This window comes from Dendrobates tinctorius, unplaced genomic scaffold, assembly GCF_039654945.1.
Source record: "Dendrobates tinctorius isolate UK_male_01 unplaced genomic scaffold, ASM3965494v1 ptg000019l, whole genome shotgun sequence".
NCBI lineage: Eukaryota > Metazoa > Chordata > Amphibia > Anura > Dendrobatidae > Dendrobates > Dendrobates tinctorius.
The window spans coordinates 63,073,618-63,097,728 of NW_027361687.1; the positions used below are offsets into that span (position 1 = coordinate 63,073,618).

Below are 24,111 nucleotides of genomic sequence, written 5' to 3' on the forward strand. Positions count from 1 at the left end.
CTCATGTACAGCACCATGGAATCAATGGTGCTGTATAAATAAATAATAATAATAATACTGCTTATGCCTTTTTTTTACATAGATTTAAATTAATGCCCCCAAAAATGAGCACAGCATATACCATCCTGGGCTCCATTTATTGTAGACCTCTCTGTGACATGAGGATTTTATCTTGTAGCAGTGATGGTATCCTTCCTCACTCACAAGCTGGAGGTGAAGGGGTTAAGGCGGAGGGATTCACAGTAACACGCCTCAACCGAGCCTCAACCTGCGCAACCTAACCTATAGCGCGGCCCGCCTCCCTGCCTGATTGGCCGGCTGTCACCCACTGCTCGTGGCCTGATTGGCTCCGCCGCCTGTCAGTCTCGGGGTCGGTGTCAGTGCAGCAGCAGCAGCTTTTTACAGTAGAGTTTTTTTTTCGTGCTGGGAGAATATTGTTACGTTGTAGCAGAGGGAGGAAGCCGCGGCTCTGGGCAGTGGGGGCTGCGGGCTGAGCTGCTGCTCTCGGCGTGTTTCTTGGGGGGACAGAAGATTGTGAGACTCCCCTCCAAAAGGAGAAGAAGGGAGGGGAGAGAAACGTCCAGGAGCCTGGGAGCAGCAGGAAGGAAGCTCCTCCGGTGAGTGCACCTTGTATTTACCTCCACGCACAGGCCCCTCCGGCTGCGCAGGGGTTAAAAGTGACAGCTTACTGCTGAAGTCAGTGCCCCCCCCCGTCCATGTGCCAAGGAAATGTAGGTCAGGAGGAGGCTGCCATCCTGGGGGGGCACTCATTTATTCTACACCTTTCTGAAAAGGAAGAGGGGCTCCTAAATAGCTGGCCCCCTCCTGATGAGGTGTGGGTGCTGAAGGGTTAACGGGGGCGGCGTGTTTACTGCGCGAGACCGCCATCATCATCATTATTGTTTTGTTTTTTTGGGGGGAGGGGGTCGTCCATAGAGGCCCTGCCCGAGAGTAGGGGGGTGCACTTCCTTTCCAGGGGCAGCGATGACATTTTATGGGGGTCATGTGAATGCAGTGGTGGCTAGGGGTTCACTTCCCCCCGTTATGTTACCCCTCATCTGTGGTGACCGGTGACAGACATGGCAGGACGGTGTCATCTTATACTGCGCCCCTAGAGTTCTGCTCACATCTGCTGGTATATCATGTGCGGCTAGTGGGCCCTGCATGGGAGGGTGGCGCTGAGCCCACATCATGACTGACTGCTATCTATCCTTCTGTCTATCTGTTTATCTAACTGTTATCTTTTCTATCTGTTATCTATCTATTATCTATCCTATCTATCTACCCCATATCTATCTATATATCATCTATTTATCTTACTATGTATTATCTATCTGTCTATTCTATCTATCATCTATCTATTCTATCTGTTATCTATCTACTGTATCTATTTATGGTTCCATGACAATTGTGTACAAGATAATTGTGTACGGACAATTGTGTACAGAAAATTGTGTACAGGCCAATTGTGTCCAAGGACAATTGTGTACAAGGACAATTGTGTACAGGGCAATCGCCTTGTACACAATTGCCTTGTACACAATTGGCATTGTACACAATTGGCCTGTACACAATTGTCTGTACACAATAGTCCGTACACAATTATCTTGTACACAATTGTCCTGTCACCCATCTATCTATTCTATCTATCTAATTATCTATCTATTATCTGTCTATTCTATCTGTTATCTGTCTATTCTATGTGTTATCTATCTATCTATCTATCGATCTATCTATCTATCTATCATCTATCTATGTATCATCTATTATTATTTGGTACAAATTCTTGCATGGGTTCATGAATTTTGTGCAAAAGCACTTTATTTTTGTCTCATTTTTTTTTGCTAATTTTTAGAACACACACCAAATACTCATGATTCATTAAAACATTAGTCACAAGCTAGAATTTCAATTGTATAAAAAAAAAAATGACTCCGATGGGCGGAGGGACAGGAGTACATATGAGCAAGAAATGCTCTCACAGCGGGTAACAGAGAAAAAAAACACATATGAGTAGAAAAAAAGTAGCAACTTAAAAATAATAGGCGCAAATGCAATAATGAATCCAACCCCTAGTTTCTTCTACATGGAACAGCATTTAGGATCCTTGGTCATGGCTTCCTCCGGGTAGCGGCCCTATACTTCTTCTTTATGTGGGAGAGGTCAGGGGCCGGGCTGTCACATATACAGCTCCAGGGGTGATGGATGGAGCTTCTTCTCATCCAGGGTCATAAATCCTGCCTGTACTCCCTTTCCAGGAGGTTTAACCTCTACATCTGAACTTGAACTTGCTACCTCTGTGCTGCCTGCAGGAGAACATGCACGCATTTCCTTTTAAAGAGTCAAAGGAATGATCTGAGACCCCTTCCTTAAAAGGGCTTATTCCCATCTTCATAAATGGGCATTTTTGGATACAGCTTGTAAATAAATACAAGCAATTTACCACTTATTAAAATTTTCAGCCATCCTTGCGATATTAGCACTTTTCTGTTGTTTACAGATGGTTGCCTTAGAAACTGGTCACTGCTGTAAAAGAGCAAACCATGCTCAGTGCTTACAAGCTGTTTTGAAGCTTGAGAAGCTCGCTAGAGCACACAGTCACTAGCTTCAGCGCAGTGCTTACAAGCTAGACATCAGTGGTGGTCGGTCTCCTAGGCAACTAGCTGTAAATGAAAGAAAAGTTCTTATATCTCAAAAACAGCTGCACATTTTTATAAGCAGTAAATTGGAAAAGTGCTTGTTTTTACAAGCTCTATCTGACAATATCCATATAAGAAGATGAGAATAACCCCTTTAAGGGTAGAGTCCCCAAATTCTCAAATAAGCTTGGATTTTTTCTTTAAATAATGTCCTCTGAACTGTAAAGACAGTCGAGGAATGTAAGACAAAAGAATGGTATCTACCAACGTATTCAATTTGACCCCCTTATAGAGGGTAAATGTGAAAAAAACACAGCCTGCCCCTATTAATCCAGTGGCTCTGCTTTATCTCATCCGTCATTTGTAAGAGCTGGTGGTGCTCGAATGGTGTCTTATATGTGCTGCCGTGTCTGGCCATGGGTGCACTTACTTTCTTTTTTGCTTTGCTTATTTACAGCTTAGTGATTTTAGGTTTCTCTGTAGAAATCGCCTATAAATCAATCACATGTCCGCACTGGGAAACTTCCTATCCTCCAGTTCCCAGCATTCCTTCATGTCCCAGCATCCCTTGCGGCTCCAGCATCCTAATGGAGCGGAGTCATAAACAACCAAGGACAGGCAAGAAGGCCGCCTCCCCGCTAACACTACATAGAAGGACCTTGGGAAATGAGAGAAGGGTCAATATTACGCTCTGCGGGTCGATATACGACGGCTCATGTGATACCAGTCTGATAGGCTGCTTAGGTCGCTGTTTCGCTTTTGTTAACCCGTGCAGCGCCAGTATGGCTCACTTGCACATGTGCAGAGATCGTGTTACTTGGAGGTACTGTAATATCTTCTGCTCTAATCATAATACGCCGACATTGGTCCCGCGTCCCCCAGGGGCTCGCAATCTCTGATAACTTCCCATTCTGATAAACATTCTGCGAGTGCTTCGGTACCCCCTCGATGCGCTCTGTATGTACTGTATGTATGGGCAGATAAGAGAGTCTACCTGCTTCCTTGTGTTCTTCCAATGGACCTTCTGTGGTGGCAATATGAGCTGATTGCCACAGGGCCCCCTAGGTGAAAACCTCACGTGCTAGCACTCATTTTTTGAATACCTGACCAATGATATGTGTTTTCCAACTTTAAATCCAGTGGGAATCTAATATAGTGCCGGTTAAATGCTCCTTTGGGGAGGATCTGTGATATCATCTCAGACGTCTGATGATGTCACTACAAGTTAAAGGGGTTTATCCCATCAGACCTGATTGATCGAGCACAGTGGACTGGGAATCGCATCACTCTCAAGAGCAGAGTGCCAGGATTTGATATCAGGAAAGGTGGTTGAGCCGTCACAACTCTTTTCATTCAGTGCTGTAGAAGATCCAAAATCTGCTGAGTGTGCGTTGGTCACTTGCAGATTGTTGGACCAGGATTCTAATTAATGTAGCTGGAAAGAAGTTGGCGAAGGACATAATCTTCAACAAGATGATGATTTTGGTTTAATTTGGACCCCCGTTTTGCCCAATATGTCACCATGTCCACTCACGCCATCCTCGAAAGATTTCCTATATGCATCCGAGTATGCCGCTGCTAAATGCACGGGTTAACCCTGAGCTCCCAGTTGGAGTCGAGTCGAACACCCATGGGTGCAGAGTAAATCACCCCTGGGAGGACGCAACCTGGCATTGTTGATGAAAGGATTCACTGTGCACATAATTAATAGAGAGAGGGAAAAAAAATACAAATTTGCAATTAGGTCTGCGATACCCCATCATTACTGTTAACATGGTGAATGTGACTGCTGTGGGTGAAACCGAGTGGCAATTAGGTGTTTAATTCTTATTTTCTAATCAGAACATGTTGACAAAGACTTGGGAGAAAAAAAAATGATGTGTTGACTCATATAATTACATTTTATAGGTTGGGGAATCCTGGGCACAATTGTGAGATAATTATATGGGTAATAGCCAGAGAATTCAAGATATAGAGAGTCTATAGCATAGAGATTTATAGTATAATTTGAGGGGGGTATATTTTGGGGTTCTTTCCTTATTCCTGCTGAATGTATCCTGATACCTTATTTTAGAGCTCATTGCTTTGTCATTGTGTCAGACTCTATAGACATCATCTATATATCGGGACTTTGTAGACGTCATCTATATACCGGGACTCTATAGACATCTTATATATACCAGGACTCTATAGACATTGTTTTTATACCGTGACTCTATAGACATCTTCTATGTACAGAGACTCTATAGACATTGTTTATATACCGGGACTTTGTAGATGTCTCCTTTATAGCAGGACCCTGTAGACCTTGTCTATATACCGGGACCCTGTAGACATTTGTCTTTTATAAGGTCTGTGGAGTCTGTAAGCCAAACCTCCGACTCCTCAATTTCCTTGACTCCCGACTGTGACTAAGGCCGCTTTCACACTTCAGGCTTTCTGTATCCGGCATGGTGCGGCGAAAACCGGACTGCCGGATCCGGCGCCTGTTACGACCAGATCCGGCTTTTTCCCCGTGCTGTTTCATTGCTGCCGGATTGCGCCAGAAGGCAATGCGGCGCGTCCTTTTATTTCCGGATCCGGAGAAAATAGCCGGTCCGGCGTCTGGAAAAAATGTTGCATGCAACGTTTTTTCCCAACACCGGACCGGTTTTTCGCACTTCGCATGCCCGGAAACCTTCTCTGCCAGGAATATATCCGTCAGAAAGAAGGATCCGGTGTCTTTGTATGCGGCCGGATCCGGCAGTCTGGTTTTTCGCCGCCCCATGCTGGATACCGAAATCCTGAAGTGTGAAAGCGGCCTTAACCACTCCGACTCCACAGCACTGGTCACTACTGAGCATGTACGTAAAGTGCAGCACAGATTCATCTCACCTAAAAGCCGAGATCCCTAGATCAGGAATAGAATAGATGTTTATAGGACATTTCATAACTTTCCCAGATTATAGCATAGCCTGCACTGAACTACTGCACCCAATGTATTACATATACTGACTCCAACTCCAGCAAAATGGGCACCAACTTCAACTCCACGATTCTGACTTCATAGCCCTAGTCTTTATACCGGGTCTCTGTAGAGGTCATCGGTATACCGGGACTCTGTCGAGGTCGTCTGTGTACCGGGGCAATGCGGACGTCGTCTGTGTACCGGGACTCTGTGGGCATCGTCTGTGTACCAGGGCTCTGTGGGCATCGTCTGTGTACTGGGGCTCTGTGGGCATAGTCTGTGTACCGGGACTCTGTAGACGTCATCTATATACTGGGACTCTGTAGAGGTCGTCTGTGTACAGGGGCAATGCAAACGTCGTCTGTGTACCGGGACTCTGCGGACGTCGTCTGTGTCCCGGGGCTCTGTGGGCATCGTCTGTGTACCAGGGCTCTGTGGGCATCGTCTGTGTACTGGGGCTCTGTGGGCATAGTCTGTGTACCGGGACTCTGTAGACATCATCTATATAATGGGACTCTGTAGAGGTCGTCTGTGTACAGGGTCAATGCAAACGTCGTCTGTGTACCGGGACTCTGCGGACGTCGTCTGTGTCCCGGGGCTCTATGGGTATTGTCTGTGTACCGGGACTCTGTAGAGGTCGTCTGTGTACCGGGGCTCTGCGGACGTCATCTATATACCGGAGCTCTGCGGACGTCGTCTGTGTACCGGGGCTCTGTGGGCATAGTCTGTGTACCGGGACTCTGTAGACGTCATCCATATACCGGGACTCTGTAGAGGTCGTCTGTGTACCGGGGCAATGCGGACGTCGTCTATATACCGGAGCTCTGCGGACGTCGTCTGTGTACCGGGGCTCTGTGGGCATAGTCTGTGTACCGGGACTCTGTAGACGTCATCCATCTACCGGGACTCTGTAGAGGTCGTCTGTGTCCCGGGGCTCTATGGGCATTGTACACCGGGACTATGTAGAGGTCGTCTGTGTACCGGGGCTCTGCGGACGTCGTCTATATACCGGAGCTCTGCGGACGTCGTCTGTGTACCGGGGCTCTGTGGGCATAGTCTGTGTACCGGGACTCTGTAGACGTCATCTATATACTGGGACTCTGTAGAGGTCGTCTGTGCACAGGGGCAATGCAAACGTCTTCTGTGTACCGGGACTCTGCGGACGTCGTCTGTGTCCCGGGGCTCTATGGGCATTGTACACCGGGACTCTGTAGAGGTTGTCTGTGTACCGGGGCTCTACGGACGTCGTCTATATACCGGAGCTCTGCGGATGTCGTCTGTGTACCAGGGCTCTGTGGGCATAGTCTGTGTACCGGGACTCTGTAGACGTCATCTATATACCGGGACTCTGTAGAGGTCGTCTGTGTACCGGGGCAATGCGGACGTAGTCTGTGTACCGGGACTCTGCGGACGTCGTCTGTGTCCCGGGGCTCTATGGGCATCGTCTGTGTACCGGGACTCTGTAGAGGTCGTCTGTGTACCGGGCTCTGCGGACGTCCTCTATATACCGGAGCTCTGCGGACGTCGTCTGTGTACCTGGGCTTCTGCGGATGTTGTCTGTGTACCTGGGCTTGAGCCTTCCATGAATCCATCATTCTACAGTGATAATCCTCATTCACCCCCTTTTCCCAGTCATCTCCTCATATATAGTTGAGCACCGTTGTAAACCGTACATAGAAATGTCTGATATGAACTTTGTTGTCCTGTTAGCTTGTTGCACTGATGTTTTGTAGCATCCTGAGCTTGCCGTCAGATTTACCAGAAGAACTGCTATATAGTGAGGACATATTAAATTACATCCTAGAATCCCCATTTTTTTATTATTCAGGTGATCACCAAGTCTAAATCTTCTTGCATGTACAGTGCCTACAAGTAGTATTCAACCCCCTGCAGATTTAACAGGTTTACACATTCGGAATTAACTTGGCATTGTGACATTTGGACTGTAGATCAGCCTGGAAGTGTGAAATGCACTGCAGCAAAAAAGAATGTTATTTCTTTGTTTAATTTTTTTTTAAATTGTGAAAAGTTTATTCAGAGGGTCATTTATTATTCAACCCCTCAAACCACCAGAATTCTGTTTGGTTCCCCTAAAATATTAAGAAGTATTTCAGGCACAAAGAACAATGAGCTTCACATGTTTGGATTAATTATCTCTTTTTCCAGCCTTTTCTGACTATTTAAGACCCTCCCCAAACTTGTGAACAGCACTCATACATGGTCAACATGGGAAAGACAAAGGAGCATTCCAAGGCCATCAGAGACAAGATCGTGGAGGGTCACAAGGCTGGCAAGGGGTACAAAACCCTTTCCAAGGAGTTGGGCCTACCTGTCTCCACTGTTGGGAGCATCATCCGGAAGTGGAAGGCTTATGGAACTACTGTTAGCCTTCCACGGCCTGGACAGCCTTTGAAAGTTTCCTCCCGTGCCGAGGCCAGGCTTGTCCGAAGAGTCAAGGCTAACCCAAGGACAAAAAGGAAGGAGCTCCGGGAAGATCTCATGGCAGTGGGGACATTGGTTTCAGTCAATACCATGAGTAACGCACTCCACCGCAATGGTCTCCGTTCCAGACGAGCCCGTAAGGTACCTTTACTTTCAAAGCGTCATGTCAAGGCTCGTCTACAGTTTGCTCATGATCACTTGGAGGACTCTGAGACAGACTGGTTCAAGGTTCTCTGGTCTGATGAGACCAAGATCGAGATCTTTGGTGCCAACCACACACGTGACGTTTGGAGACTGGATGGCACTGCATAAGACCCCAAGAATACCATCCCTACAGTCAAGCATGGTGGTGGCAGCATCATGCTGTGGGGCTGTTTCTCAGCCAAGGGGCCTGGCCATCTGGTCCGCATCCATGGGAAGATGGATAGCACGGCCTACCTGGAGATTTTGGCCAAGAACCTCCGCTCCTCCATCAAGGATCTTAAGATGGGTCGTCATTTCATCTTCCAACAAGACAACGACCCAAAGCACACAGCCAGGAAAACCAAGGCCTGGTTCAAGAGGCAAAAAAATCAAGGTGTTGGAGTGGCCTAGTCAGACTCCTGACCTTAACCCAATTGAAAACTTGTGGACGGAGCTCAAGATTAAAGTCCACATGAGACACCCAAAGAACCTAGATAACTTGGAGAAGATCTGCATGGAGGAGTGGGCCAAGATAACTCCAGAGACCTGTGCCGGCCTGATCAGGTCTTATAAAAGACGATTATTAGCTGTAATTGCAAACAAGGGTTATTCCACAAAATATTAAACCTAGGGGTTGAATAATAATTGACCCACACTTGTATGTTTAAAATTTATTAAAATTTAACTGAGCAACATAACTTTTTGGTTTGTAAGATTTATGCATCTGTTAATAAATCCTGCTCTTGTGTGAAGTTTGAAGGCTCTAACTTATTTGCATCTTATCAAACCTGCTAAATCTGCAGGGTGTTGAATACTACTTGTAGGCACTGTATATCCCTTCCCCCTACAGTAGCAGAACACTAGGGGTGATGTTGGTGGGGAACTCTCCCCTGAGACCCCTCCTCGGTAACCAAGATACATTTTCCCGTAGGTCGTAGTCTCTGGATATTGTTGCTTAGCGATATTTCTAATAGGTGGCTATGTCTCCACAGTCAGTGTACTTATTACAGTGGGAAATGCTTTAAGAAAATGGGTCACAGTAAGGATGCATAAATTGAATTGGGGTCCTTGAAGATGGACAAACCTTTTCATTTATATACGGTACTTATTATTTATTGTACTGTTGAATAATTTATTTTTGTTAAATCTATTTTGCTGTCATAGTACTGTTAAGTTGGGTCTTTGGTGCAAAAGTGTCAAGACAGATGGTTGGGATGTACCCCTTAACTATGCATCCTGTTTTTTGCTCATGAGATGCCTTCACTATTCTGCTGGTGCAATCACTGTGTACATACATTACATTACTGATCCTGTACTGACCCCGAGTTACATCCTGTATTATACTCTAGAGCTGCACTCACTATTCTGCTGGTGCAGTCACTTTGTACATACATTACATTATTGATCCTGTACTGATCCTGAGTTACTTCCTGTATTATACCCCAGAGCTGCACTCACTATTCTGCTGGTGCAGTCACTGCACATACATTACATTACTGATCCTGTACTGATCCTGAGTTACATCCTGTATTATACTCCAGAGCTGCACTCACTATTCTGCTGGTGCAGTCACTGTGTACATACATTACTGATCCTATACTGATCCTGAGTTACATCCTGCATTATACTCCAGAGCTGCACTCACTATTCTGCTGGTGCAGTCACTGTGTACATACATTACATTACTGATCCTGTACTGATCCTGAGTTACATCCTGCATTATACTCCAGAGCTGCACTCACTATTCTGCTGGTACAGTCACTGTGTACATACATTACATTACTGATCCTGTACTGATCCTGAGTTACGTCCTGTATTATACCCCAGAGCAGCACTCACTATTCTGCTGGTGCAGTCACTGTGTACATACATTATATTACTGATTCTGTACTGATCGTGAGTTACATCCTGTATTATACTCTAGAACTGCACTCACTATTCTGCTGATAGAGCAGCCATCTATTGTAGACCAGATCAGGCCTCAGTTTGCTGCCCGTCTTAAATGGCGGTGACAAGGAACCGCACGATGTCTTACCACCTCCGTGAAACAAGCAGCTGAATGGAGAAATATATTTTTGGCCGGTGGAAGTGGAAACTGTCCCACTGAGGAGGGAAGCAGTGACTGCAGTCTTTTTATTAAGCCCCGGCCTTCAGGCTTGCTACAGGCATAGCTAATCCAGTGGGCCAAGAAGCTGCGGGCGCAGGCACCATACAATACCATCGGCTTCATTATATTAATTATCCTGAAATAATCACCTCCCTCCGAGTTTCTCGCTTTCCACTCGGATTTCTTCTATGTGGGTCATGGCACCTACTACTAATAAGCATTAATGGTGTCTCTCTGTGGGATATTATTATCTAAAGTAAAAAAAATATCTCCAGTAAGTGGAGGAGCCCTCTTCTGGCAAGCTGCATTACCGCTGCTACTGGGAAAGCTGGGTGACAACCAATATGGCTGTTACAGAAGCTACCAAAGCAGTTGTCAGTAAGCTTTTTAGGCCCCAATATGGATAATTGTCCCAGTTTATGTTCCTAAACGCCATATTAACGCTGAATCAGGTGGGTTTGCCTTACAGGAATCTAGAAAAGCTGAGTGGTAACCAATATTTTCTGAGGATTTATTCCTTTAAGAAAATCAGTGGCCTATAGAAGCCAATCAGAATTCAGCTTACTAATTGTATGCACAGAGTAGGAAATAAAACCTTTTGATTTCATTGGTTGCTGTCCTCTTAGCAGTTATCCAACGTCAACCAATAAAACTGCAGCTTTTACGTCACAGCCTGGAGAGAGAAAATGAAAGCATTGATCCCATTTTTCATTAAAGACTTAGGCCCGTTTGTGTCCATCAGTCAAAATCTTGGCGGATCCGTTTTTTTTTCCATTGACTTGCATTACCGGCGGATCTTGACGGATGGCCATCCGTTGGATCCGTTTTTCTGTGGATCCGCCCAAATTTTGACGTCCGCCGACATGCCCGAACGGACCATGCAACGTTTTTTCGGGCGGCCGGATCCGCATTTGTCATTGCGCATGCCCAAAAGACTTCACTCAGCCGCAAATTTAACCCTAAACTCTGTTCTGGCGGCTGAAAAATTCTCTCTCTTCTCTCTTCTCTCCTCTCTCCTCTCTCTCCTCTCCTCTCTCTCCTCTCTCCTCTCCTCTCTCTCTCCTATCCTCTCTCTCTCCTATCCTCTCTCTCCTATCCTCTCTCTCCTATCCTCTCTCTCCTATCCTCTCTCTCCTATCCTCTCTCTCCTATCCTCTCTCTCCTATCCTCTCTCTCCTCTCCTCTCCTATCCTCTCCTCTGTCTCCTCTCCTCTGTCTCCTCTACTCTCTCTCTTTTCTCTCTCTCTCTCTCCTCCCCAGGCAGCGGTTCCTTTAAAATTCTTCCTTTGACGGATCCGTTAAAATAACGGTCTGCTGCCAAACGTTGTGGTCAGTACATGAACGGATCCGTTATCCGCCATTTTAGCGGATTTTGAGTGACCAAAAAAACTGATGTGTGAAACAGGCCTTAAAGGGGTTTTAGGGTAGGTGCACACGTTCAGTAACCGGCAGCGCTTTGGACGCAGCACATGTTCGCTCCATCCAAAGCGCTGCCGGATTTTGAACGCAGGTAAATCTTCTGTGTTCATTGAACCGTGCAGAATCACCGCGTCCCATATATTGTACGTGTGAGATGTATCTTGCAGAGACTCAGCGTCTCCGCAAGACAAATTGACATGCTGCGGTCTGGAAAGGCGCCACATATCTGTCTCCGCAGGTAAGCCGCGGGTATCGGAGCACGCATAGTGGCATTTCATGAAATCCCATCCACTATGCGGTAACGTCTGGACTGTGTGGGTTGGACGCTGCAGATGTACGCAGCGTCCAACCCGCAGCGTTTACTGACCGTGGGAACATACCCTTATAGTTTCCGCAAATAAGGCTTGTATAGGAATCAAATTTGTTTGCTTATGGTCGTAGTCATGTGATGACCATCACGTGACCAAGACAGAAGGGGTTTTTTAATTGGAAAACCAAAACGGGAAGTAGAATTATCATTCATGTTTTTTTCAAGGAAAAATGGATAATTCTAAAAAATATTATGATTCTTTTATTTCTGAAATATAAGGCTACTTTCACACTTGCGTTTTTTGCGCTGCGTGCGCAGTGCAAACGCGCATTAAAAAACGCATCATACGTTTTCTTGTTTTTTGCGCATGGTTTTTACCTAAAAACGCACGCGTTTTTAAATGCTGACGTGCGCATGACTACGCGCACGTCAGCGCTCCCATAGACTTTAATGTGTTTTTGGGTGAATTCCGTGCGCATTGCGTGCACATGCGTTTTTTTTTAGATAGGTCGGACGCGCAAAAAATGCAACAGGTTGCATTTTGTGCGCCTGGGCGCACACTACAAAAAAACGCATGCGCATACAAATGCGTACAAACGCATGACAATGTGCACCCATGTTAAATATAGGGGGGAAAAAACGCAAGTGTGAAGCCAGCCTTATCGATAAATTCTGCAAATGTGAGAAAACCAATGTGCAGATGTCTGCCACTTTAAGAAGTCAGTCTTTATGCATCGGCCATTTTTTTTTCCATTAATTTTCGAGCTGTGCTTCATTGATGTCTGCCAAAGTCGGCAGGGGTAGCCGTTAGGGGCGCTTTCTGACCTTGGCGTCTTAATTAATGGGACAATGTTCGTCAGGGACTGTCAATACCTGGGATACAGTCTGGTGGCTTTTAACATTCGCCTAACAAGAGATTTGCGATCAATACTTGTCAGCAAAAGAGACAATATGGCCACCGCCTCTGTAAATCAAGTCTTGGGCACATGCCGCAATGTTTCTGACAGACGCCGGGTAATTGGACATTCTGGATTAAAGGAATTTTTTAAAATAATTTTTTTTCTTTGAGCTACCAGTAAATGGAAAAGTGCAGGCGTGAAAGGATCGGCGAGGCCGTGGTGTAATCTGTTTGTTTACCGCCCGGCTCACGGGGTGTAGCCCCGCAGACTCTCAAACACACCCTGCTTCTTTTGTAAGATGACTTTGTATTAATTATTCCTACGTCTTAGTCACAATCTGCCATGATTCTGGTGATTCATTTACTGCGCACACACACACACACACACACACACACACACACACACACACACACACACACACACACTCAAAGACATGGCTCCTTCCGCGCAAAGTGACATGCAAGAGATTCTGGATAATGAAGCGAGTCCCAACATCACCGACATCAGGCAAAGTGCTCAGATGGCCCCACCAAGTATTAATATGTCTCAGAAAATCAGTGTAATGTGCCACAAAATGGTGTTGGGGCCATATATGGTCATAAAATGGGATTCTAGGTCAGTGTATGACAAAATGGAGAATGTGAAGAAAGGCCACTGGAGGGAATTATTCCCAGTGGGTCGTGGAGAGGTTGGGAAACACAGGGTGGAGACGTGCCATGATTTATTCTAATCCTTAAAGTTGTAACATGACTTTAATATGCAGAAATCAGCAGCTGCAACTGTAGGTGTGTGTGGGAGCTGCAATGGCCTCCACACCTCTGCTTCTCACCTCAGTTCAACGGCAAATTTCCACTTAAGTACAGGTCTCCATGATGGTGGCCATTGCAAATGGAGCCAGTCTTACAGAGAAACTAGCCAACTGACTCTGCACTGAGCACCATGTCATTTTATTTTATTATTTGATGTCACCAGGCCTTACTAATGGAATAGACTGTAACAAAGATGGATGCCCAGTTCATCAACTTTTCGGACATTCTCTATAAATGAGGCGTATCAGAGGTAAACTTTAGGCCTTTTCAGTAATCACTCAGTTCGTCAACTAGAAATATGACATCTGTTCACGGGAGGAATTGCTATTTAAGCAAGTAGCCGAATAGTTGCCGTGGGCACAAACTGGCAGGAATTCCTAAGTGATGCCTTGCTACTTAGACCGCTCTTGCAGTGGCCTTTGTGTGACGCCAGTCTGGCCCCATCACATATTTCCATGACATGGCCTGGCAGCTATCAGCTAACAGGGAGCAGATTATCTGCCGCTCATCACTATGACTGCCCGGGATTTAGGAAAGAGACTCTTCCACATATTCCCAGAGTGAGTCACAAAACTCACTGAAAATCTGAAAAATACAGGATCTAGTCTGTCTAGTAATACCGCACCCAGACATAACTAAGTAGACATGGAAAACTGCTTACTGGGCTACAGGATTCGGTGTCACCCAGCTTTTCCAGATTCCAGAATGTAGAGTTTGCGGGGAGGGGGGAAGCAGGCTCACTTTTTGAGGCCTACGAAACAAATAGGAAGTTGAATGACCACTCTTTTGGGAACGGCAATGGGGACAGTGTTGGGGTCCGCCAAGCTTTCCAAGAAACCAATTTAGTTCTGTAATTTCTCGATCCCGAGCATCACACTTTTTTTGTAAGGTAATTTTTTTGGGGGGCCTTGTGGTATTGTAACTAATGTCCGCACCCGCCTGAGTCACTAGTGTACCCGCAGGATTATTTTAGTTGTCAGTTCTTCACTGCTCAAGTAAGTGTTAACAGGCTCGGTGATCTCGGCACGCTGATTTTTGGCGTCCTTAGGCTACTTTCACACTTGCTTTGTTTTGCAGCGCGTTTTTCCTGCAAAAAAACGCATGGAAAAAGGCATACAAACGCATACAAATGCTGCGTTTTTTTTCAAGCATTTTTATGAGCATGCATGAAAAAAACGCAGCGTTTTTATGCGTTTGTATGCGTTTTTAGTGCACTTTTACCGCGTTTGCGTTTTTTTCCAACATTAGTTGGCCCCTCACACTAACCCAAACCATGACTTTACTAACCCTAACCATGACTTTACTAACCCTAACCCTTAACCAAACCATACCCTAACCCTACCCTTAACCAAACCATACCCTAACCCTAACCCTTAACCAAACCATACTAACCCTAACCCTTAACAAACCCTACTAACCCTAACCCAAACCCTAACCCTAACCCCTAACTAACCCTAAACCCTAACCCTTAACCAAACCATACTAACCCAAACCCTAACCCTAAACCCCCTTAACTAACCCTAACTCTAACCCAAACCCCTAATTTCCATTGTCTAACCAATGGTCAACAAAAAAACGCATGCGCAAAAAAACGCATACATGAGCATGCCAATGCGCACATATGCGCACCCATAGACTTATAATGGGTGTCTTGCTGTAAAAAAAACGCATTGCGCGCATGCGTTTTTTTGAGGCAAGTCGGACGCCCAAAAAATGCAACAGGATGCATTTTGTGCGCCCGAGCGCACACCACAAAAAAACGCATGCGCGTAAGAACGCATACAAACACATGTGTATGCGCACATAAGCGCATCCCATGCAAAATATAGGGAAAAAAAGCGCATGCGTTTTTTAGCGCTAAAATATAGCGCAAAAAAACGCAAGTGTGAAACCAGCCTTACCTGCCAGCTCCCCATGTCGAGAGCAGCTGCTGACAAGACTTCGTCAGCCTCCTGGTAACATCTTGTCCCCTCTATAATGTGACATCAGCAGGCCGTCTACCCACTGAGTGCCAAGTCTGTCTACCTAGCTTCGCCGCTAATTTCTCATTTTTGGTAATTAACATCTGTATGGAGCGGCTGAGTTTCCACCCCCCCCCCCAGCCCTCAAGACTCCTAAATAATTCATGGGAACCGTTCGTCTTCTTTGACCTTAAGTATTTTATGATGGCAGAAAATGCCTGGATCGTGAGCCACATGCTGCGGGACAAGGAGAACCTGTGCCTTTCTGAGCAGTTCTGCAGCAGCTGAGGCAAATAATCGCAATAGCGGTAGCAGACATTATGCTGGACTTGTAGTCCTACAAGTTTACTCAAGTCTAAGAAAATCCTTAGTAAAGTCCTTGAGTAGTCATCTACGACAATTGTGTTCATGCAACGGAAGCCGCTACTGGGAACGCTGGGTGACAACGAATATGGCAGCTTTTTCTGTTCTCTTGGGGTACCAACGTTTAATAGCAGCCAGTACTATAAGCTGGGAATTGCCAAATTTGCCATTAATCCGACTGGTAGTGACCAGTGATAATCCGAATGGTAGTAACAGTTTTCACAGTGTCGGCTGTTTTTAATTATGCAGTTTTATTACCGTATAGTTAGCAGAATGATCATTCAGAGGTCGGGGAAAGAAGGGTGACCTCTTTGTGGGGGTCTCATCAGCCGAGTAGACGGCCAGCTTTGTCGTGTCACAGAGCTTGTTAGCTATAAATAAGTGCTTTTTTTTCTGTTATTTTGAGCAGGATAGTGATTCATCGGAATGGGGGCGTCAAATTTATTCAGTGGTTGGGTGGGAATCTGCATGTGTTCTTGTCGCTATGAGAAGGCAAAGTTTTCTGGTAAGACACAGTTCGATATAAATGTGTCGTAGATAATCTTACATGTCTCCACCCAGTGCGACTAAACATGGCTACCCAGGCTAGTCATCCAGGCATATTCGGACTTGAACTAACATGGCACCTTAAAGGATCCAAGAAGGAAGGGATGACATTGCCACATTGGGCTTTGGACCTTACCCAGCATATTGCTTCCGTGAGTGAAAGCTTAGCCCCATTAGCTGATCACGGGGGTCCTGATCTGTTTTCAGTGATAGATGGCTATGAAGGCAATAAAATGGAAGGAAAACCTAATTATGGGCTCAGTCCCATCACCCAACATTTGATATTCATTATTTGTGTTAACCATCTTGAGTTGGGGGGGAAAACTCAAGATGTCTTACAAAGGCTTGTACATGAAAGGAGAACATTTATGGCATTTTTAGGGCCACTTTTCCCAATTTTTTTACCTAAAGTCATTAAAAACGAGACTATCTTCTGATCCGTTTTGATTTCTTAAAAATGGAAGCAGCTGCTGACATCCTTGTAGCCTTCGAGAAGCATATTTGTATGGATTTCTGTTTTTTCTTTATTTTCTTCGACATAGATATATGTCTTTGAAATTTTGAATCTCGTGGTGAACTGCCAATGACTTCATCGGGAGCTTCAGCTATTGGGTTTTCATGTCCAAGTAGTCATACACAATCCTAAAGCTTATCTTTTTTGTCATCAGCTGGATCGGTGTAAATATAGAAAGAAGAAATGTATTTTGGATCCTATAACTACAGTTGTGGCCAAAAGTATTGACACCCCTGCAATTTTGTCAGATAATACTCAGTTTCTTCCTGAAAATGATTGCAATCACAAATTCTTTGGTATTATTATCTTCATTTAATTTGTCTTAAATGAAAAAAACACAAAAGAAAATGAAGAAAAAAAAGCAAAACATTGATCATTTCACACACCAATCCAAACAAAAGTATTGGCACCCTCAGCCTAATACTTGGTTGCACAAACTTTAGCCAAATTAACTGCGACCACCGCTTCCGGTAACCATCAATGAGTTTCTTACAATGCTCTGCTGGAATTTTAGACCATTCTTCTTTGGCAAACTGCTCCAGGTCCCTGATATTTGAAAGGTGCCTTCTCCAAACTGCCATTTTTAGATCTCTCCACAGGTGTTCTATGGGATTCAGGTCTGGACTCATTGCTGGCCACCTTAGAAGTCTCCAGTGCTTTCTGTCAAACCATTTTCTAGTGCTTTTTGAAGTGTGTTTTGGGTCATTGTCCTGCTGGAAGACCCATGACCTCTGAGGGAGACCCAGCTTTCTCACACTGGGACCTACATTATGCTGCAAAATTTGTTGGTAGTCTTCAGACTTCATAATACCATGCACACGGTCAAGCAGTCCAGTGCCAGAGGCAGCAAAGCAACCCCAAAACATCAGGGAACCTTCGCCATGTTTGACTGTAGGGACCGTGTTTTTTTCTTTGCCTCTTTTTTTCTCCTGTAAACTCTATGTTGATGCCTTTGCCCAAAAAGCTCTACTTTTGTCTCATCTGACCAGAGTACATTCTTCCAAAACGTTTTAGGCTTTTCAGGTAAGTTTTTGGCAAACTCCAGCCTGACTTTTTTATGTCTCGGGGTAAGAAGTTGGGTCTTCCTCGGTCTCCTACCATACAGTCCCTTTTCATTCAGACGCCGACGGATAGTACGGGTTGACACTCTTGTACCCTCGGACTGCAGGGCAGCTTGAACTTGTTTGGATGTTAGTCGAGGTTCTTTATCCAAAATCCGCACAATCTTGCGTTGAAATCTCTTGTCAATTTTTCTTTTCCGTCCACATCTAGGGAGGTTAGCCACAGTGCCATGGGCTTTAAACTTCTTGATGACACTGCGCACGTTAGACACAGGAACATTCAGGTCTTTGGAGATGGAGTTGTAGCCTTGAGATTGCTCATCCTTCCTCACAATTTGGTTTCTCAAGTCCTCAGACAGTTCTTTGGTCTTCTTTCTTTCTCCATGCTCAATGTGGTACACACAAGGACACAGGACAGAGGTTGAGTCAACTTTAATCCATGTCAACTGGCTGCAAGTGTGATTTAGTTATTGCCAACACCTGTTAGGTGCCACAGGTAAGTTACAGGTGCTGTTAATTACACAAATTAGAGAAGCATCACATGATTTTTCGAACAGTGCCAATACTTTTGTCCACCCTCTTTTTTATGTTTGGTGTGGAATTATATCCAATTTGACTTTAGGACAATTCTTTTTGTGTTTTTTTCATTTAAGACAAATTAAATGAAGATAATAATACCAAAGAATTTGTGTTTGCAATCATTTTCAGGAAGAAACTCAGTATTATCTGACAAAATTGCAGGGGTGTCAATACTTTTGGCCACAACTGTACATACAGTATATAGAATGCAAAAACGCATTTTGACCCTTACAAGTACATATATGGAATGTGGAAATGCATTTTGGAACTTACAACTACTCAATACACTCTACATTTTTTATAAAGTTTTGTGGCCCAAAATACATTACCACCTTCCATATATGTGTATTTATGGGGCCTAAAATGCGTTTCTGCTTCATATATTATATATTTTGGAACCATTAACTACATTTTATATGTACGGCATATAAAGTAGTATTAGGGTCCAAAATGCATTTTTCCTTTCCCATACTGTTTATGTAGTTATGTGTTTCAAAATATGGTCATATACAGTACAGACCAAAAGTTTGGACACACTTTCTCATTCAAGTTTTCTTTATTTTCATGACTATGAAAATTGTAGATTCACTCTGCAGGCATCAGAACTATGAATTAACACATGTGGAATTATATAATTAACAAAAAAGTGTGCAACAACTTAAAATATGTCTTATATTTTAGGTTCTTCAAAGTAGCCACCTTTTGCTTTGATTACTGCTCTGCACACTCTTGGCATTCTCTTGATGAGCTTCAAGAGGTAGTCACCGGAAATGGTTTTCACTTCACAGGTGTGCACTGTCAGGTTTAATAAGTGGGATTTCTTGCCTTATAAATGGGGTTGGGACCATCAGTTGTGTTGTGCAGAAGTCTGGTGGATACACAGCTGATAATCCTACTGAATAGACTGTTAGAATTTGTATTATGGCAAGAAAAAAGCAGCTAAGTAAAGAAAAACGAGTGGCCTTCATTACTTTAAGAAATGAAGGTCAGTCAGTCCGAAAAATTGGGAAAACTTTGAAAGTGTCCCCAAGTGCATTAGCAAAAACCATCAAGCACTACAAAGAAACTGGCTCACATGAGGACCGCCCCAGGAAAGGAAGACCAAAAGTCACTTCTGCTGCGGAGGATAAGTTCATCCAAGTCACCAGCCTCAGAAATCGCAGGTTAACAGCAGCTCAGATTAGAGACCAGGTCAATGCCATACAGAGTTCTAGCAGCAGACACATCTCTACAACAACTGTTAAGAGGAGACTTTGTGCAGCAGGCCTTCATAGTAAAATAGCTGCTAGGAAACCACTGCTAAGGACAGGCAACAAGCAGGAGAGACTTGTTTGGGCTAAAGAACACAAGGAATGGACATTAGACCAGTGGAAATCTGTGCTTTGGTCTGATGAGTCCAAATTTGAGATCTTTGGTTCCAACCACTGTGTCTTTGTGCGACGCAGAAAGGGTGAACGGATGGACTTTACATGCCTGGTTCCCACCGTGAAGCATGGAGGAGGAGGTGTGATGGTGTGGGGGTGCTTTGCTGGTGACACTGTTGGGGATTTATTCAAAATTGAAGGCATACTGAACCAGCATGGCTACCACAGCATCTTGCAGCGGCATGCTATTCCATCCGGTTTGCGTTTAGTTGGACCATAATAATAATAATAATAATTTTTATTTATATAGCGCCAACATATTCCGCAGCACTTTACAATTAAGCGGGGACATGTACAGACAATAAATAATACAAGTTAAGACAATTCAAACAGTGACATTAGGAGTGAGGTCCCTGCTCGCAAGCTTACAATCTACAAGGAAATGGGGGGACACAGTAGGTGAAAAATGCTTGTTAATTCAGGTCTGGCAATTATAATAGGGATTTTCATATAAAGCTGCATGATCCGGTCATCAACCCGTGTGTTTAAGTGCAATAGACAAGTATCAAGTGCAGTTATCATGTGCATGAAGGGTGTGGAGACAGATGAATAGTAGGGTGCAGATTCAGAATAATATTTGGAAGGAGGGAACAGGGCAAAGTTAGCTTGCTGGGTAGTTGATGTGGTAGGCTTGTTTGAAGAGATGGGTTTTCAAAGCGCGCTTGAATAGGTCAGGGCTAGGTATCAGTCTGATCGCCTGGGGAAGTGCATTCCAGAGAGCTGGAGCAGCACGAGAGAAGTCTTGGAGGCGGAGGTGCGAGGTTCGGATTACGGGGGATGTTAGTCTTAGGTCATTTGTAGAACGGAGGGCACGTGTAGGGCGATAGACAGAGATGAGAGAGGAGATATAAGGAGGTGCAGAACAGTGGAGAGCTTTGTGGGTGAGAGAGATGAGTTTATACTGGACCCTGTAGCGAATAGGTAGCCAGTGTAATGACTGGCACAAGATGGAGGCATCGGTGAAGCGGCTGGACAGAAATATGACCCTGGCTGCCGCATTCAAGATGGATTGGAGAGGAGAAAGTTTGGTAAGAGGGAGACCGATCAGAAGAGAGTTGCAGTAGTCCAGGCGAGAATGAATAAGAGCGACAGTAAGAGTCTTAGCAGTTTCAAAGGTGAGAAAAGGTCGGATTCTGGAGATGTTTTTAAGATGCAGGTGACAAGAGCGACTGAGTGATCGGATGTACGGAGTAAAGGAAAGTTCAGTGTCGAATATGACCCCAAGACAGCGGGCATGCTGCTTGGGAGTTATGGTTGAACCCTCCAGGGTTATTTCGATGTTAGGTAGAGTGAGGTTAGTAGAGGGGAGAAACACAAGAAGTTCAGTTTTAGAGAGATTTAGTTTCAGATAGAGGGAGGACATGATGCTAGAGACAGCAGACAGACAATCCTTGGTATTTTGAATTAGGGTAGGGGTGATGTCAGGGGAAGAAGTGTATAATTGGGTGTCATCAGCATAGAGATGATACTGGAACCCAAATCTGCTGATTGTTTGTCCAATAGGGGCAGTGTATAAAGAGAAGAGGAGGGGGCCTAGGACTGAGCCCTGCGGGACCCCGATAGCAAGGGGACGAGAAGAGGAAGAGGAGCCGGAAAAAGATACAGTGAAGGAGCGGTCAGAGAGGTAGGAGGAGAACCAGGAGAGGGCTGTGTCCTTGAGGCCTATAGAGCGGAGCATAGTGAGGAGGAGCTGGTGATCCGCAGTGTCAAATGCGGCAGAGAGATCCAGGAGAATCAGCAGGGAGCAATGACCTTTCGATTTAGCTGTTATTAAATCATTAGAGACTTTAGTGAGGGCAGTTTCAGTAGAGTGTAAAGAGCGGAAACCAGATTGTAAGGGGTCGAGAAGAGAGTTATCCGAGAGATAGCGGATTAGACGGGAGTGGACCAGGCGTTCCAGGAGTTTAGAGATGAAGGGAAGGTTAGAGACAGGTCTGTAGTTAGCAGAGCAGTGCAGTTCTGGTCCAGGGATGGCTTTTTAAGTAAAGGGGTTATGATGGCATGTTTAAATGAGGAGGGAAATATACCTGAAGAAAGAGAGAGGTTAAATATTTTAGTCAGGTGAGTGGTGACCACTGGTGAGAGAGACTGCAGGAGCTGTGAAGGAATAGGGTCACTGTTGCAGGTTGTAGGCCGAGCGCAGAAGCGAGGAGCTTGGAAACTTCTTCTGAAACAGGCTCAAAGATGTCTAGTGAGCTTGAGGTGCGGCAGGGAAGGGGATCCAGGCACTGAGGAGATAGGGCTGAGATATCCTGATGGATGTGGTTGATTTTTTCTAGGAAATAAGTGGCCAGATCCTCACCGCTGAGGTTGGTGATGGGGGCCTGTACTTTAGGTTTCAGGAGGGAGTTTAAGGTTTCAAAAAGTCGTCTTGGGTTGTTGGATAGTGAGGTGATGAGGGTGGTGAAGTAGGATTGTTTGGCCAGATGAAGGGCAGAGTTATAGGTTTTGAGCATGAACTTATAGTGGATGAAGTCTTCTGCTAAGAGAGATTTTCTCCACTGCCGCTCTGCACACCTCGAGCAGCGCTGAAGAAAGCGTGTTTGCGTTGTGTGCCAGGGCTGCCGTTGTCTGTGTCGGGTCTTTCTGCGTATAGAAGGTGCTGCTTCATCTAGGGCATTCTTCAGTGTATTATTGAAGTGTGACAATGCTATGTCTGGACAGGAGAGGGTGGAGATGGGGGCTAAAGATGTGTGGAGATTGTCCCTAAGCTGTTGGGTATTAATGGTACGTGTATTCCGATAAGTGTGGTAAGTGGGGGTGTTCCGGGTAAGGAGACAATTCTTGACAGAGAAGGAAAGAAGGTTGTGGTCCGAGAGCGGGAGTGGTGAATTAGTAAAGTCGTGCAGCGAGCCGGGACGGGAGAAAACCAGGTCCAGAGTATTCCCGTCCTCATGTGTAGGAGAATTAGTAAACTGTGAGAGGCCGAATGAAGAAGTTAGAGAAAGAAGATGAGAGGCAGACTGGGAGAGCGGATCATTGATGGGGATGTTAAAGTCTCCCATGATGAGGGTGGGGATGTCACAGGATAGAAAGTGAGTAAGCCAGGTGGTGAAGTGGTCTAGAAACTGGCGGGAGGAGCCTGGAGGGCGATAAACGACCGCCACTCGTAAGGAGAAGGGCTTAAAGAGTCTGACGGCGTGGACTTCAAAGGAAGGAAATGTAAGTGAGGGAACCGGGGGGATGACCTGGAAAGCACATTGTGATGAAAGGAGCAAACCAACACCTCCACCCTGTCTGTTCTCAGGTCTGGGGGTATGTGAAAATTTTAGCCCACCAAACGAGAGAGCGGCAGCAGCGGTGGTGTCTGAATGCTGGATCCAGGTTTCTGTAATAGCCAGAAGGTTAAGGGACCATCATTTATTTTCAACAGGACAATGACCCCAAACACACCTCCAGGCTGTGTAAGGGCTATTTGACCAAGAAGGAGAGTGATGGGGTGCTACGTCAGATGACCTGGCCTCCACAGTCACCAGACCTGAACCCAATCGAGATGGTTTGGGGTGAGCTGGACCACAGAGTGAAGGCAAAAGGGCCAACAAGTGCTATGCGTCTCTGGGAACCCCTTCAAGACTGTTGGAAGACCATTTCCGGTGACTAACTCTTGAAGCTCATCAAGAGAATGCCAAGAGTGTGCAAAGCAGTAATCAAAGCAAAAGGTGGCTACTTTGAAGAACCTAGAATATAAGACATATTTTCAGTTGTTTCACACTTTTTTGTTAATTATATAATTCCACATGTGGTAATTCATAGTTTTGATACCTTCAGAGGGAATCTACAATTTTCATAATCATAAAAATAAAGAAAACTCTTTGAATGAGAAGGTGTGTCCAAACTTTTGGTCTGTACTGTATATATATATTTGTGAGGTCCAAATTGCATTTCTACTATCCACATACGGTATATTA

The 24,111-nt window shown here is 45.0% G+C and overlaps 1 protein-coding gene across 7 annotated transcripts in view; it reads left to right on the top strand.

Annotated features, from left to right (window-relative positions):
• Nucleotides 1–339: 339 nt before the first annotated feature.
• Nucleotides 340–24,111, top strand: part of MEF2D (myocyte enhancer factor 2D) — a 176,922-nt gene continuing 153,150 nt past the window's right edge. For all 7 annotated transcript variants that reach the window (XM_073567139.1, XM_073567138.1, XM_073567137.1 and 4 more), the window contains exon 1: nucleotides 340–617. The gene's annotated coding sequence lies outside the window, so the exon portion shown is untranslated. The remainder of the gene's footprint in view (nucleotides 618–24,111) is intronic.